The sequence below is a fragment of the Ranitomeya imitator genome, chromosome 1, assembly GCF_032444005.1.
Source record: "Ranitomeya imitator isolate aRanImi1 chromosome 1, aRanImi1.pri, whole genome shotgun sequence".
In the NCBI taxonomy this organism is placed as follows: Eukaryota; Metazoa; Chordata; class Amphibia; order Anura; family Dendrobatidae; genus Ranitomeya; species Ranitomeya imitator.
In genome coordinates this window covers 86,192,741-86,211,252 of record NC_091282.1, presented here as the reverse complement: position 1 = coordinate 86,211,252, position 18,512 = coordinate 86,192,741, and positions in this window count along the sequence as shown.

The window sequence follows — 18,512 nt, the reverse complement described above, 5'->3', positions numbered from 1 at the left end:
CTGACCTGCCTGCGGCATATTGGATGTAGGCGGATATCCTTGACAAAATGAAAGAACCAGAAACACATGGGCTACTTGCGCATTAAACAAGTCTGTAGGAACCTGTTCACACACCACCAAGAAACTTGAAGACACAAAAGAGCACAGTGAGGTCAAAAATACTCTGTTGTAAAAAAAATCACAGTAATAAGCAAGTGCTAGTCAAAAGATGGAAAAAACAAGGTATTTAGTTGATACGTTTTTTTGCAAAAAAATGTATACTAAGCTGCTCCACCAATCGTCAAGGTATAGTAACATAGTAACATAGTAACATAGTTAGTAAGGCCGAAAAAAGACATTTGTCCATCCAGTTCAGCCTATATTCCATCATAATAAATCCCCAGATCTACGTCCTTCTACAGAACCTAATTGTATGATACAATATTGTTCTGCTCCAGGAAGACATCCAGGCCTCTCTTGAACCCCCCGACTGAGTTCGCCATCACCACCTCCTCAGGCAAGCAATTCCAGATTCTCACTGCCCTAACAGTAAAGAATCCTCTTCTATGTTGGTGGAAAAACCTTCTCTCCTCCAGACGCAAAGAATGCCCCCTTGTGCCCGTCACCTTCCTTGGTATAAACAGATCAGATTGGTATACCCATATAGAACAATACTAACTAATAGGGTTGAGCGACTTTTACTTTTTTAAGGTCAAGTCGGGTTTCGCGAAACCCGACTTTCTCAAAAGTAGAGTTGAGTGAAATCGGCTGATTATCGCGAAAAGTCTGGGTCGGGGATCGACCGAAACACGAAACCCAATGCAAGTCAATGGGAAATATGTCATCCGTAAGGCATCCGTACTGCGAGATTTTCTCGCAGGCTTGCAAAACCGACATACGAACATACGATGGATATATATATATATATATATATATATATATATATATTTATATTTACTTCAGCGCAATATTGCAGAAAAGCCGGTAATTCAATTGCCGGCTTTTCATTTCTCCTTCCTAAACCCAACATGATATGAGACATGGTTTACATACAGTAAACCATGTCATATTCCCATTTTTTTTGCATATTACACACTAATAATGTTAGTAGTGTGTATGTGCAAAATTTGGGCGCTGTAGCTATTAAATTTAAGGGTTAAATCTCGGAAAAAATTGGCGTGGGCTCCCGCGCAATTTTCTCCGCCAGAGTGGTAAAGCCAGTGACTGAGGGCAGATATTAATAGCCTAGAGAGGGTCCACGGTTATTGGCCCCCCTGGCTAAAAACATCTGCCCCCAGCCACCCCAGAAAAGGCACATCTGGAAGATGCGCCTATTCTGGCACTTGGCCACTTTCTTCCCACTCCCGTTCATTCAGTGGCCAGTGTCAGGCAGCTGCTACAAAGGCAAATAAAATAATGGGATGCATTAAAAGAGGCATAGATACTCATGAGGAGAACATAATTTTATCTCTATACAAGTCCCTAGTTCGACCACACTTAGAATACTGTGCACAGTTCTGGTCTCCGGTGTATAAGAAAGACATAGCTCAATTGGAGCGAGTTCAGAGAAGAGCGACCAAGGTTATTAGAGGACTGGGGGGTCTGCAATACCAAGATAGGTTATTACACTTAAGGCTATTTAGTTTGGAAAAACGAAGACTAAGGGGTGATCTTATTTTAATGTATAAATATATGAGGGGACAGTACAAAGACCTTTCTGATGATCTTTTTAATCATAGACTTGAAACAAGGACAAGGGGGCATCCTCTGCATTTGGAGGAAAAAAGGTTTAAGCATAATAACAGACGCGGATTCTTTACTGTAAGAGCAGTGAGACTATGGAACTCTCTGCCGTATTATGTTGTAATGAGTGATTCATTACTTAAATTTAAGAGGGGATTGGATATCTTTTTGGAAAAGTATAATGTTACAGGGTATATACACTAGATTCCTTGATAGGGCGTTGATCCAGGGAACTAGTCTGATTGCCGTATGTTGAGTCGGGAAGGAATTTTTTTCCCCAATGTGGAGCTTACTCTTTGCCACATGGGTTTTTTTTGCTTTCCTCTGGATCAACATGTTAGGGCATGTTAGGTTAAGCTATGGGTTGAACTAGATGGACTTATAGTCTTCCTTCAACCTTAATAACTATGTAACTATGTAACTATGTGGACATGCTGGATGGAACAGCTTGGACAAAATGAGGCTGAGACCTTGCTACCTCATAGGCCGTATGACTGCTCAATTGACGTGATTCAGATTTTCCAAGGAGAAGAATGGAAGATGGCCTTTAACACCCCACGATGGCCTTTACACATATTGCGTTATGCCGTTTGGACACTGTGATGCCCCAGCCATCTTCCAAGAAGTGGTAAATGGCATGTTGAGGTACCTACTCTACATGTGTGTTTTAGTATACCTAGATGACATGTTGGTATTCTCTCCCGATCTGCCAACACACACAAGAGGGACATTCGCCAGGTTCTGCTAAGGTTAAGAACTAACCATCTGTATATCAAATATGAAAAATGTATCTTCAAAAAGACTTACCTTCCATTTCGTGGTTACATCGTTTCCGAGACCAGTCTGAAGATGGATCTTGAGAAGGTATCCACCATCCTGAAGCTGCTCTGTCCAGACAGTCTTAATGCGATCCAAGCGGTTTCTCGGGTTTGCGAATTATCACCAATTTATTCCACATTTTTCCTCCCGGACTGCTCCTATTTCTTCTCTAATCCGCAAAGGGGCCAATCCAAAGGAATGGACTACAAAAGCGGAAGACTTCCTTTGTATCCCCCAAGCAAGCATTCTCCTCGGCCCCAGTGCTGCACTGTCCAAACCATAACAAGCCATTTTTCTTGAAGGTGGATGTATCTTTCTCAGTGGCTGGTGCCGTTCTTATTCAGAAGTCTTCATTCAGTCGCATGGGGTCCTTCTCTAAGCTCTTCTATGCAGTTACTCTATTGGCATCTAGAGAGCTGCTCACGATCAAGCTGGCTCTGGAGGAGTGGCGATACTTGGTGGAAGAAGCGTTGCACCCTGTGGTTATATAAACTGACCACAAGAATCTTGCACAGCGGCTTAACCCACGACAAGTCAGGTGTTGTTTTTCAACTTCTTTCTCCATTTTTGACTTGCTGATAAAAACATCAAGGCGTACGCGCTCTCCGGGTCATTCCAGGCCACATCATCGAGCCCTTCAAAATAATCACGGCTGTTCCGCTGAACTTGTCTTGTCTTCCCTTCGGTAAGACCTATGTGGCTAAACCTAATAGGAAGTTCTCTGGAGTCTTTCATTTAAGGTAGCAGGCCATGCCGGACAGAAGAAGACAGCTCTCCTTATCTCTCGACACTATTGGTGGCCGACACTGCACAAAGATACTGCAAATTTCGTCTCTGCCTGTCCCTCGTGTGCCCAAAATAAGACTCTGAAACAGCTTATGACTGGTTGGTTGCTTCTCTTGCCCATGCCATCTGCCTGCCGGCAGCATATGCAGTATCCATGGATTTTATCACGGATCTGCCAGTATCGGCTGCGAGTACTGTCAGTTGATGGTTGTGGATCGCTTCTCCTGCATTCTGGTCTTCCATCTGTGCAAGTAGTAGCAAAATCATTTATTCTACATATTTTTTGACTTCCTGGCCTACCACTTCACATAGTCTCCAATAGAGGTGTTCAGTTTACCTCTCGTTTCTTGAGGGCCACCTGTAAGCTACTTGATATTACTTTGGATTTCTCATCAACCTACCATCCACAGTCCAAACACCAATTGGAACAAGTCAATCAAATCTTAAGTAATTTCCTCTGGCACTTAGTCAATGCTCACCACAGTGACTGGGCTGAACTCCTGCCTTGTGCTGAATTCTCATACAATAACCACGTGAGCGAGTCTTCTGTGAAATCTCTATTTTTGTGGTCTACGGTCAAAACCCCAAAGTCCCGTTTCCTTTGGCTATCACCTCTATTATTCCTGCTGCTGATTTCCTCGTCAGGAACTTTTCAGAAATTGGGGAGAACACCAAGGTATCTTAGTAAGATCCTCAGAGCGGATGAAAAGAGACGCAGACAAGAGACATCTGGATTTGCCTCTGTTTCTTCCAGGAGATAAGGTCTGGCTTTCATTTAAGTATGTCCGTCTCAAGATACATTCTTATAAATTGGGTCCTCGCTTGGGTCCCTTTGAGGTGTTGAAGCAAATGAATCCAGTAGCCTACAAACTCATACTCCCGGCCTGTTTGCGAATCCCCAATTCTTTCCATGTGTCTCTTCTCAAACCAATTCTTTCTTCGAGGTTCCTGGTACGATTCCAACTCCTGTCAGCCCTGGGGACGTTCTCGAGGTAGAGAACATTCTGGCCACCAAGAGGGTAAGAGGAAAAACTTCACAGAGGTCTTGCGAGCAACATCCATGCCCCTTTTCTCCTGGAGATATTTCTGGCAGGCTTGAAAAAGAGGGGGCGCAAGGGGAGGCACAGCAGCATTGGCGTCTCTATCTAAGCCCCTCTCCCCTGCAGAGACTCAAGCGTACTCACCGCCACTGCCCAGTTCTACTCTGTCTACTCCTTTTGGGTTTGTCGCTGCCTGGGGACGTTGCACCGCACACAGATCCCTGGGCACAGTGCTTAGGGCACTTCCCCTTCATTCCCCCAAAAGTGTCCCAAGCAAATAGCTGGAATACACTTACTATTTAAGACACCTCCTCCAACATGGAGGTGCCTATGCAATGTTGTGAGTTTGTTTCCTAATACTCTTGTGGGTTCTCAGGCCCCAGTGCTCGTATCCCTGTATGATGCATCTGCCAGTGCTTATCTCTACGTCTGCCGGTCCCGTTGCACCTGACAGTGCTTATCTCTAGATCAGCCGGTCCAGTTGCACTTGCTACTGTTCATCTCTCCGTAAGCTGGTCCCATCTGTATCGGTGGTAATTGTTTTCTTAGGCTATGTGCACACGTTGCGGATTTACTGCAGATCCGCAGCGTTTTTTTTCCACGCAGAAACGTTGCAGATCCGCAAAGTGATTTACAGTAAAATGGAAATCAATAGGAAAAAAAAAATGCTGTGCTAATGGTGTGGAAAATTCTGCATGGAAAATGCAGCAGATTGAAAGAAGGAGCATGTCACTTCTTTTGTGCGGATCTGCAGCGATTCTGCACTCTTCCATTATAGAAATCCGCAGGGGTAAAAAACGCATGAAATCCGCACAAAATGCACAGCAAATCCACAACAAAAACGCACAAAATCCGCATAAAAAAAAACGCATCAAATCTGCACCTGCGTTTTCTGCCAGGAGATGCGGATTTTGTGCAGGAAATTCTGCACCCCAATCTGCCACGTGTGCACATAGTCTTACTCCGCCTGCCTGCATCTTTTGGACATTCCGTCAGGCCGCCCCAACTACCCGTTCAGCTGCCATCTACCCAAGGTCAGTCCTGAAGTAGCACCTGGACCACCTCCTTTGTCTCTTCTCGGCTCTCGGTATCATATGATGCTGCATATCCATGGTCAGCTTGGGTGAGTCTCTTAGTCATTCCCCTCCAGGTCCTGTGTGGGCTTCACCATCCAAACAATTACACACACAGACAGCACACGGAAGACAAGTGAGAAAAAAATTGTCCCACTTTTCTGGAAAAGAATAGGTCCAATTTTTTTATATGCTAGTGTGAGCGTACCCCAATAAGGAGGCGGTTTCATATTTATACACTATGCGCTTACTGCATGGTACTAGCTGAAACTCCATTACCAGACAATACTTGTAGAATTCTGTAGGTGATTGGTTGTTTTGAGCACCTAGCGGTTCCTACCTTGGCGGACAGGAGCCTATTATGGTGTATCATGTCACTTGACACGACCATCCCTTATATAGGGATTGATGGGGCTAAACATACATTGTACGACTAGTCCCTTTAAAAGATAAACCTGTCATTCTAGCCCTGCTGATGTTCTTTCATCTCTGGAAGGAACTAAAGTTTGCACGTCTGCATAAAACCTGGTGGAATCAAAATACTCAGTATCTCAAAAGATAAATACATTAGAGGGTATAATTTACAAAAAAAGACTTTTATGGGGGTTTTCTGTTGTTCTTAAGCCACACGGCATCTACAAATATGACAATCTATTCCAAACCGAGCCAAATTTGTGTTCCAAAATTCAAATCGTGTTCCGTTTCTTCCGAGCCCTGCGAATTGTTCAAAGAGAACTTTTTGACTACATGTGGGGTATTGCTGCACTCAAAAGAAAGTAGGTAACAAATCGTGAGGTCCACATTCTCATGTTACCTCTTGTAAAAGTGATACATTTGCGGCTAAAACAATATTTTCATGAAAAAAATGACATTTTTCAATATGATGACCTAATGTTATCAGATTCTCTGTAGCACCAATGGGTTAAAAAAAAGCTTATTATAAAATACAGGACAAAAACATGGTCAGGTTCTTTCAGAATAAAAAGTGAATGCTTTCATAAATATTTCTTTGGGACAGGCATCTGTGTTTCTCTTTTTGCCATAAATTATGCGACTGTTCATACAGTAAGATCATGAGAATAGTCTATAGATTTTTCTTTCCTTGATTCAAGTAACATTCATTTGTCTCCATCTAGTGTTCAAATTAACAAAGCGCAGACAGACATGGGAATTTATTTGATCTCAGGGGCAACTATCAATTAATTCTTGCTTTTTGTCTCGTTTTATCCTTGCTTGCTAAATATTCATCCTACTATTTCTGCATTTTTGAAGCCTATTTTATATAAGTTTTTTTTTTCATTTGCACCACGGACAGAATTTAGGATTTTCAGCTGTGTCCACCTATTTCATAATTTGTGATTTTTAAAAAGGTAATACAATTTTGTTGCAAAAGTATTATAGTATCCCTAGAGTAATTTTATCTACGCCAGAAACTTTGGTGCACTTTTTGCAACATTTTGGAAAAAATGAAAAAAAAATTAGGAAAAAATAAAGGCGATTTTTTTTTCAGTTTGCGCAAAACTCATGAACCGCAAGAATTTGATGCTAAAAAAAAATGTATGCAAATACCGCAAGACAAAAAAGAAAAAAATAATATTTTTTTAATTTTTTTTTTAGTTTACTTGACTTCTGGGTATGGGGTGGACCCTTATTTATTAGCACATGACCCAAACTACATAGCATAATAAAATAAAATACACAACATGTTATTTTGGTGTAAAAAAAAAAAGGAAAAAAGGCCATAGCTTTTATTTAAAATCACATGAGTATAGAAAGAGTAAGGTGAAATAATGGGCAAGTATATTCGGAGATTCAGAGATACAAAGAGATCCCCGAGCTGCTTACCATAACGCAATCGGCAGGCAGCAATTCAGGGGCGGCATGCTCTGACCTGCCACAGTAGCAAAGCTCAAGGGCCCCAATGACCCTACAATAGAGCTTCGTTAGCCGCCCCTGGATGACGTTACCATTATCACGTCCTTCAGGCTGGCCACCAAAGCTCAGCCTATTCACCCCTCATTGTGTAACAGTTTCTATTAAAATGGCTCCCCATCCGCAATATCACAGCTGTGACGATAATATACCCATAATATACCCATTTGATTTGATTCAAAGCACCACTCCAGTGTTTTTTTTTTATTGCACCGCTGGAGTGGTGATTTAAATGTAATTCCCCTGCCCCCTTTTCCAGCTTCGCTCTAGTTTGTCTCTAGCGAAAAGTAACTTGTCAGCACGTTCCAGTGTTTCATGGCGTGTGCCGTATGTCACTTTTCAATACATCTCTATGACAGCTACGTTCTGGCTCTCATAGACTTGCATTGAGCTCTTGTGATGGCGCCGCGGGATTGGAGTGGTGTCGGTAAAAAGGTGAAGCCACCGGAAGGTGAGTATAAGAACGGGAGCAGGGGGGCTTCCATTTAAAGCGCCACTCCAGCACTGAAAAGACTGCTTGAGTGGTTCTTTAAATCATCTTCCATTTTGACTTTTTATTTTTATTATTTATCTCATTTTATTTTTTTAAATGAAAGCAAGCTAAAATCTATAAAAAAGCACTAAACCCCCAATTTACAATGAGTCATCCTGAGATTGTTTTTTTGAGACATATTGTACTTTATGATAGTGGTAAAACTTGCTCAATATGACTTGCGCTTATTTGTAAAAAAGAAAAAGGAAATTTGGAGAAAATGTAGCAATTTTAAAAAATTTAATTTTTATGCCCATTAACCAGAGAGTTATGTCACAAAAAATAGTTAATAAATAACGTTTTCCACATGCCTACTTTACATCAGTACAAGTTTTTTTTTGTTAGGAAGTTAAAAGGGTTAGAAGTTAACCAGCAATTTCTCATTTTTTGAACAAAATTATTTTTTTAGGGACCACATTACATTTGAAGGGACTTTGAGGGGTCTATATGACAGAAAATACCCAAAAGTGACACCATTCTAAAATCTGCACTCATCAAGGTGCTGAAAATCACATTCAAGGAGTTTATTAACCCTTCAGGTGCTTCACAGGAATTTTTAGAATGCGGAAGGAAAAAGTGAACATTTAACTTTTTTCAGAAAAATTTCAATTTAGACCCCAATTCTTTTATTTTCACAAGGTTAACAGGAAAAAATGGACCTAAAAATTTTGATGCTCAATTTTTTCTGAGCATACCGATACCCTATTTGTGAGGGAAAACTACTGTTTGGGCGCATAACAGGGCTCAGAAGGGAAAGAGCACTATTTGACTTTTTGCTAAATTTGCTGGGATAATTAGCAGGTGCGATGTTGAATTTGGAGAGCCCCTGGTGTACCTAAAAAGTTGAAATCCCCAAGTGACACCATTTTGGAAACTAGACCCCTCAGGAAACTTATCTAGATGTGTATTGAGCACCTTTGATCCCCCAGGTGCTTCACAGAAAAATTTTGCATTTTCACAAGGGTAACAGGAGAAATTGCACCGTAGAATTTGTTGTGCAATTTCTCCTGAGTACTGTTGTGAATTCTGTTGTCGGGCTCCCTCTTGTGGTCATGAATGGTACTTCGGCTGGTTCTGTCCATGGACTTCCTCTGGTGGGTGTTTCTGAGTTTTCTTCCACAGGTGATGAGGTTAATTCGTTAGCTGGCTGCTCTGTTTAACTCCACTTAGATCTTTGCTCCATGCCACCTGTCAATGTTCCAGTATTGGTCTAGTTCACTCCTGGATCGTTCTTGTGACCTGTCTTCCCAGCAGAAGCTAAGTTCCTGCTTGTATTTCTTTGGTTAGCTATTTTTCTGTCCAGCTTGCTATTTTTATTGTTGTCTTGCTTGCTGGAAGCTCTGGGACGCAGAGGGAGCGCCTCCGCACCGTGAGTCGGTGCGGAGGGTCTTTTTGCGCCCTCTGCGTGGTCTTTTTGTAGGTTTTTGTGCTGACCGCAAAGCAACCTTTCCTATCCTCAGTCTGTTCAGTAAGTCGGGCCTCACTTTGCTAAATCTATTTCATCTCTGTGTTTGTATTTTCATCTTTACTTACAGTCATTATATGTGGGGGGCTGCCTTTTCCTTTGGGGAATTTCTCTGAGGCAAGGTAGGCTTTATTTTTCTATCTTCAGGGCTAGCTAGTTCCTTAGGCTGTGCCGAGTTGCATAGGGAGCGTTAGGAGCAATCCACGGCTATTTCTAGTGTGTGTGATAGGATTAGGGATTGCGGTCAGCAGAGTTCCCACGTCCCAGAGCTCGTCCTTAATTATCAGTAACTATCTGGTCATTCCGTGTGCTCTTAACCACCAGGTCCATTATTGTCCTGACCACCAGGTCATAACAGTACAGGTGGCCCAAAGTACTAATGCATCTCAATAGAGGGATAAGAGAAGTTCTGAGACCATTTTTTTTTCTTTGCAGTGTGTTTTGTCTCTCTTTTCCCCTTTACCTCTGGGTGGTTCAGGACACAGGTGTAAACATGGACATTCAAGGTCTGTCCTCTTGGATGGATAATCTCACTACAAGGGTACAAAACATTCAAGATTTTGTGGTTCAGAATCCGATGTCAGAGCCTAGGATTCCAATTCCTGATTTGTTTTTTGGTGATAGATCTAAGTTCTTGAATTTCAAAAATAATTGTAAATTGTTTCTTGCCTTGAAACCTCGCTCCTTAGGTGACCCTGTTCAACAAGTAAAGATCATTATTTCTTTGTTACGTGGTGACCCTCAAGACTGGGCATTTTCCCTTGCGCCAGGAGATCCGGCATTGCGTGATGTTGATGCGTTTTTCCTGGCGCTTGGATTGCTTTATGACGAACCTAATTCAGTGGATCAGGTAGAGAAAATCTTGCTGGCTCTGTGTCAGGGTCAGGATGAAGCGGAGATATATTGTCAGAAGTTTAGAAAGTGGTCTGTGCTCACTCAGTGGAATGAATGGGCCCTGGCAGCAATCCTCAGAAAGGGTCTCTCTGAAGCCCTTAAGGATGTCATGGTGGGATTTCCCATGCCTGCTGGTCTGAATGAGTCTATGTCTTTGGCCATTCAGATCGATCGACGCTTGCGTGAGCGTAAAGCTGTGCACCATTTGGCGGTACTATCTGAGCATGGGCCTGAGCCTATGCAATGTGATAGGACTTTGACCAGAGCTGAACGGCAAGAACACAGACATCGGAATGGGCTATGTTTTTACTGTGGTGATTCCACTCATGTTATCTCCGATTGTCCTAAGCGCACTAAGCGGTTCGCTAGGTCTGCCACCATTGGTACGGTACAGTCTAAATTTCTACTGTCCGTTACTCTGATTTGCTCTTTGTCATCCTATTCTGTTATGGCATTTGTGGACTCAGGCGCTGCCCTGAATTTGATGGACTTGGAGTATGCTAGGCGCTGTGGTTTTTTCTTGGAGCCCTTGCAGTATCCTATTCCATTGAGAGGAATTGATGCTACGCCTTTGGCCAAGAATAAGCCTCAGTACTGGACCCAATTGACCATGTGCATGGCTCCTGCACATCAGGAGGATATCCGCTTTCTGGTGTTGCATAATCTGCATGATGTGGTCGTTTTGGGGTTGCCATGGCTACAGGTTCATAATCCAGTATTGGACTGGAAATCTATGTCTGTGTCCAGCTGGGGTTGCCAGGGGGTACATGGTGATGTTCCATTTTTGTCTATTTCGTCTTCCACTCCTTCTGAAGTTCCAGAGTTTTTGTCGGATTATCGGGATGTATTTGATGAGCCCAAAGCCAGTGCCCTACCTCCTCATAGGGATTGCGATTGTGCAATTAATTTGATTCCTGGTAGTAAGTTTCCTAAGGGCCGATTGTTCAATTTATCTGTGCCCGAACACGCCGCTATGCATAGTTATATAAAGGAATCCTTGGAGAAAGGCCATATTCGCCCGTCGTCATCACCGTTAGGAGCAGGGTTCTTTTTTGTGGCCAAGAAGGATGGTTCTTTGAGACCTTGTATTGATTACTGCCTTCTTAATAAAATTACAGTCAAATTTCAGTATCCTTTGCCGTTGCTGTCTGATTTGTTTGCTCGTATTAAAGGGGCTAGTTGGTTCACCAAGATAGATCTTCGAGGGGCGTATAATCTTGTGCGTATTAAACAAGGCGATGAATGGAAAACAGCATTTAATATGCCCGAGGGCCATTTTGAGTACCTGGTTATGCCATTCGAGCTTTCCAAAGCTCCATCAGTATTTCAGTCCTTTATGCATGACATCTTCCGAGAGTACCTGGATAAATTCCTGATTGTGTATTTGGATGATATTTTGGTCTTTTCGGATGATTGGGAGTCTCATGTGAAGCAGGTCAGAATGGTGTTCCAGGTCCTTCGTGCGAATTCCTTGTTTGTGAAGGGGTCAAAGTGTCTCTTTGGAGTTCAGAAGGTTTCATTTTTGGGGTTCATTTTTTCCCCTTCTACTATCGAGATGGACCCTGTTAAAGTCCAGGCCATTTACGATTGGACTCAGCCGACATCTGTGAAGAGCCTACAAAAGTTCCTGGGCTTTGCTAATTTTTATCGGCGCTTCATCGCTAATTTTTCTAGTGTTGCTAAACCGTTGACTGATTTGACCAAGAAGGGTGCTCTTCTGCAGCTGTAGAGGCTTTTCAGGAGTTGAAGCGTCGTTTTTCTTCTGCCCCTGTGTTGTGCCAGCCAGATGTTTCGCTCCCGTTTCAGGTTGAGGTTGATGCTTCTGAGATTGGAGCAGGGGCTGTTTTGTCGCAACGAAGTTCTGATGGCTCGGTGATGAAGCCATGTGCTTTCTTTTCTAGAAAGTTTTCGCCTGCTGAGCGTAATTATGATGTTCGTAATCGAGAGTTGTTGGCCATGAAGTGGGCATTCGAGGAGTGGCGTCATTGGCTTGAAGGAGCCAAGCATCGCGTGGTGGTCTTGACAGATCACAAGAATTTGACTTATCTTGAGTCTGCCAAACGGTTGAATCCGAGACAGGCTCGATGGTCGTTATTTTTCTCCTGTTTTGATTTTGTGGTTTCGTACCTTCCGGGCTCTAAGAATGTGAAGGCTGATGCCCTGTCAAGGAGTTTTGTGCCTGACTCTCCGGGTGTTCCTGAGCCAGCGGGTATTCTCAAAGAGGGGCTAATTTTGTCTGCCATCTCCCCTGATTTGCGGCGGGTGCAGCAAAAATTTCAGGCTGATAGACCTGACCGTTGCCCAGCGGAGAAACGGTTTGTCCCTGATAGATGGACTAGTAGAGTTATCTCTGAGATTCATTGTTCAGTGTTGGCTGGGCATCCTGGAATCTTTGGTACCAGAGATTTGGTGGCTAGATCCTTTTAGTGGCCGTCTTTGTCACGGGATGTGCGTTCTTTTGTGCAGTCCTGTGGGACTTGTGCTCGGGCTAAGCCCTGCTGTTCTCGTGCCAGTGGGTTGCTTTTGCCCTTGCCGGTCCCGAAGAGGCCCTGGACGCATATTTCTATGGATTTTATTTCGGATCTCCCCGTCTCTCAAAAGATGTCGGTCATTTGGGTGGTTTATGATCGCTTTTCTAAGATGGTCCATTTGGTACCTTTGTCTAAATTGCCTTCCTCCTCTGATTTGGTGCCATTATTTTTCCAGCATGTGGTTCGTTTACATGGTATCCTGGAGAACATCGTTTCTGACAGAGGTTCCCAGTTTGTTTCGAGGTTTTGGCGATCCTTTTGTGCTAGGATGGGCATTGATTTGTCTTTTTCCTCGGCTTTCCATCCTCAGACAAATGGCCAAACCGAACGAACTAATCAAACTTTGGAAACATATCTGAGATGCTTTGCTTCTGCTGATCAGGATGATCGGGTGTCCTTTTTGCCGTTGGCTGAGTTCGCCCTTAATAATCGGGCCAGCTCGGCTACTTTGGTTTCGCCGTTTTTCTGCAATTCTGGTTTCCATCCTCGTTTCTCTTCAGGGCAGGTTGAGTCTTCAGACTGTCCTGGTGTAGATACTGTAGTGGATAGGTTGCAGCAGATTTGGACTCATGTGGTGGACAATTTGACATTGTCCCAGGAGAAGGCTCAACGTTTCGCTAACCGCCGGCGCTGTGTGGGTCCCCGACTTCGTGTTGGGGATTTGGTTTGGTTGTTGTCTCGTTATGTTCCTATGAAGGTTTCCTCTCCTAAGTTTAAGCCTCGTTTCATTGGTCCGTATAAGATTTCTGAGGTTATCAATCCTGTGTCATTTCGTTTGGCCCTTCCTGCTTTTTTGCCATCCATAATGTGTTCCATAGGTCGTTATTGCGGAGATACGTGGCGCCTGTGGTTCCATCTGTTGATCCTCCTGCCCCGGTGTTGGCTGAGGGGGAGTTGGAGTATGTGGTGGAGAAGATTTTGGATTCTCGTATTTCGAGACGGAAACTCCAGTACCTGGTCAAGTGGAAGGGTTATGGTCAGGAAGATAATTCCTGGGTTTTTGCCTCTGATGTTCATGCTGCCGATCTGGTTCGTGCCTTTCATTTGGCTCATCCTGGTCGGCCTGGGGGCTCTGGTGAGGGTTCGGTGACCCCTCCTCAAGGGGGGGGTACTGTTGTGAATTCTGTTGTCGGGCTCCCTCCTGTGGTCATGAATGGTACTTCGGCTGGTTCTGTCCATGGACTTCCTCTGGTGGGTGTTTCTGAATTTCCTTCCACAGGTGACGAGGTTAATTCGTTAGCTGGCTGCTCTATTTAACTCCACTTAGATCTTTGCTCCATGCCACCTGTCAATGTTCCAGTATTGGTCTAGTTCACTCCTGGATCGTTCTTGTGACCTGTCTTCCCAGCAGAAGCTAAGTTCCTGCTTGTATTTTCTTTGGTTTGCTATTTTTCTGTCCAGCTTGCTATTTTTATTGTTGTCTTGCTTGCTGGAAGCTCTGGGACGCAGAGGGAGCGCCTCCGCACCGTGAGTCGGTGCGGAGGGTCTTTTTGCGCCCTCTGCGTGGTCTTTTTGTAGGTTTTTGTGCTGACCGCAAAGCAACCTTTCCTATCCTCAGTCTGTTCAGTAAGTCTGGCCTCACTTTGCTAAATCTATTTCATCTCTGTTTTTGTATTTTCATCTTTACTCACAGTCATTATATGTGGGGGGCTGCCTTTGCCTTTGGGGAATTTCTCTGAGGCAAGGTAGGCTTTATTTTTCTATCTTCAGGGCTAGCTAGTTCCTTAGGCTGTGCCGAGTTGCATAGGGAGCGTTAGGAGCAATCCACGGCTATTTCTAGTGTGTGTGATAGGATTAGGGATTGCGGTCAGCAGAGTTCCCACGTCCCAGAGCTCGTCCTTAATTATCAGTAACTATCTGGTCATTCCATGTGATCTTAACCACCAGGTCCATTATTGTCCTGACCACCAGGTCATAACAGAGTACACCGATACTCACTATGTATAGGAAAACTAATGATTGGGTGCACAGTAGGGCTTAGAAGAGAAGGAGCGCCATTTGACTTTTTTTTAATGCAAAATTTGCTGACTTGACTTTGACTTTGTCAAAAGTTGGGTCGGGTAAAATCGGCCGATTATTGAGAAAAGTCGGGGGCTGACTGAAACACGAAACCCAGTGCAAGTCAATGGGGAATCAAAGTCGGCAGTGAGTGGAGGACAGGAAAACACCATTTTAACCCCAGAAACATTAAATCTTATTACTTAAGCTTGTCAATCTTAATTTACTTTATAATAATAGTTAGGCATTGAAAACTGGGGGTCATTTGGCTAAAGTTGTGGGGGGGTAGCAGACAGTGGTAGTAGGCGCAAACTGGTCTAAATGGAGGCCAGGGCCCCTGTATATTTTAAATATCATCTATCATTTCATCAAATTTGTATTGGCAGCACCATTGAAGGATTTAACAGCACAGATTACACAGTGGTGGAGCAGGGAGAGGTAAGTATTGCAAGTGGTAGAGCACTGTTCGAGCTGGGGGGAACACTCTCTCGTGGGCGGTGGTACTGGCACAGGGCCCCTCATATTACCACGGTGTGTCTGACATTGGTTGTGCACCACCACCATCAGAGACACTTCATTTTACTATGAGGGACCCTGTGCCAGTGCCGTTGCCCAAGAGTGGGCACACCCACCTGTCCAGGCAAACGGCACTCGCACGGGTGCTTGCGCCAGGTGGTGACCACGGCCCTGTGGGGGGAGTCAGCCCATTTAGGGAGGTATAAAAATGGCCTATGTTGGACATTCAGCAGCTGCAAATGAAGGAATTGGAGAAGTCAGTAAGAGGAGGCCAAAAGTAAGACATTTTTCCAGCAAGCTACGTGTCAGCAGGGGAAGGTGGGGCAAAATAATTTGAAATCCATGATTGGTTCATTTTAATGAAGGTTAGATCATCCGGCTTTAAAGCTGTTTTCCTACTTCCAGATAAAGGAGCCTTCGAGGCCTTGTGTAGCCAGACGATGACGCTGGCTCAACACCTCCAGCCTTAGGTGCTATTGTGCTTTTGCCACTACCACCAGATGCACCACCACCACCATCAGTACCAGCTGGCAACCACCGCCCAAGGGCTCTTCCACCAGACTTCCTCATTTTTTGGTAAATCTAACCAAAATAACAACCATTATATGGTACTGTAAAACAAGGTAGAAGGTGTATATAAACTTGTTGAGAATGTAAATCTCCCTTTTTTGGGGGGGAGACTGAACCAAAACTCAGGCCCAGTGTATAAAACCACCCAATGTAAGTGGCAGAAAGTGGCTGGCTGATATACGACAAACTAACAGCACAGAAGTATATCCACTTTGTGAGAATTTGAGTCTCACTTTTTTGGGGGGAGACTGAACCAAAACTCAGGCCCAGTTTATATAACAACGCAATATAAGTGGCAGAAAGTGGCTGGAAGATATGTGAAAAAATACAAGGACTGTAGTACAATTTCAATCTCCCTACAATTATCTCAGGAAAAGTATGGCAGCAATAAAAAGGACTGCAGCACACAAAAGTGTGGACAAATAAACAAGATAACTGTGCAGAAAGGAGCAACAGGATTTTTGCTTTTAAAAAAGCAGTTGGTTTGCACAGCAGCATGCTAACAGCAGTGCAGCTATCAGGGAGCCTTATAAGGCAGCCTAATAAGCTACAGAGCTGATGCACAAAAATATAGCCTCCACTGTCCCTGCAAACAAATGGTGGTGTTGGACAGTGGAAATCGCTACAGCACAAGCAGTTTCAGGGCTTAATCTTCCCTCCCTAACTATATCCCTTCTTCTGATGAAGCTGCGGCAACCTCTCCCTATGCTACGATCGGCAGAAGTAAGATGGCGGTTGGCGTGCATGCCCCTTTATAGCCCCTGTGACGCCGCAGAAAGCAAGCCAATCACTGTAATGCCCTTCTCTAAGATGGTGGGGACCGAGACCTATGTCATCACGCTGCCTACACTCTGCGTCCTCCTTCATTGGCTGAAAAATGGCGCTGAAAGCGTCAGACGAAACACGACTTTTGCGCGCAGATTGCCGACCTCATGGCCGATCCCACACTAGGGTCGGGTTTCATGAAACCCGACTTTGCCGAAAGTCGGCGATTTTTGAATTTGTCCGATCCGTTTCGCTCAACCCTAGTGGTGAGCACCTTGAACCCCCAGGTGCTTCACAGAAGGTCAAAGACACAGTGGTCAAAAACTACTTTTGAGGCACACTACAAAGCTCAAAAGAGAAGAAGGGCCATATTGGAGTTCAGATTTTGCTGGACTGGTTTGAGGGTGCCATGTCAGATTGGAAGAACCCCTGAGGTGCCAGAACAGCAGAATCCCTATAAGAGACACCATTTTACAAACTACACCTCTCAATGAATTAATCTAGGGGTGCAGTGATCATATTGACACCACAGGTGGGTCACAGAATTTTATACCATTGGCAGTGAAGAAAAAAATAATTACATTTTTACCACACAAATTTTTTTTTGGCCCCAGATTTTACATTTTCACATTGAGAAATTGGTAGAATGACACCAAAATGTGTTCCACAATTTCTGCTGAATGTAGAAATACCCCATATGTGGCTGTACTGTACTGCTTAGGCATACGGCGAGATTTGGGAGGGACAGAGCGCTATTTGCCTCCTGGAGTGCAGATTTTCCTAGAATAGTTTGCGGACTCCATATACAGAGCCTCTAAGTGCTAGAAGAGCAGAATCTCTCTTATGTGACCCCATTTTGGAAATTCTACCCCTTTGGGATTTTATCTACAGGTGTAGTGATGATTTTGACTCCATGGGTGTTTTCCAGAAACAGTCTGCAGTGGATGTTGGTGAGTGAAAATTGCAAACTGCCGTTGTAGAGACCGTTACCTTGCAGTGACCAGTACGTTATAGTGACCAGTACGTTATACCCAGCTCATAATTCTGGTGACTTGCACTCATAAATTAAGTGGGCTCTCATCGCAGCAGAAATACTAAACATGTGGACGCTAAATGTGGTTTAGGCACACTGTGGGGCTCAAGGGGGGAGGGCATTTGGATTTAGAAGTACAGAATTTGCTGAATTTCTTTTGGGGTGATGAGGAACCATTTCACTTTTCCAGAGCCTTTGTGCTACCAGTAATGTATATATTTCCATTGACAGATGACAGACCAGAGAGGGACTTTTTTTGTGGATTGAGTTGAAGCTTTCATTGAGCGCATTTTGCATAACATTTGGGAACCCCACTAATAAGCCATTCACTATAATGAGGTAGCAGATTTACCCCTTTTCAGCAATGTCCTTTTTCTCAGAAGTGCACCAAACTGTGGCAGACCGCGTTTTTATGCATGCCTAAAAAGACGGACACCATTGGATCATGGGCCAGATGGCGTCCACAGTGTCTCCATCTGCTTCGTTATAGCGAATATTCCACCAGGAGTTCACTCTGAATTTTAGAGATTTATATGGAAACCCCGGTATAGGCGCTCACTACAGAGCGCAGGTTAAATGTGAGCCAAGCCTTACTGCGATCTTTGGGAGGCAGAATGAACAAATCAACAGCAGGTGAAGAATTGGTTTTATTTATTTTTTACATTGTTCCTCATATGGTATATATGATTAGGCGATTTTATTCTTCAGGTTGATGCGATTCCAGCGATACAAGATTTATACGGTTTTCTTATGTTTGGCTACTGTCACACACTAAAAGACGCTTTTTTTTGCAAACACTGGCTCTTGCATTGCCATATTTTGAGAGCTAAAATTTT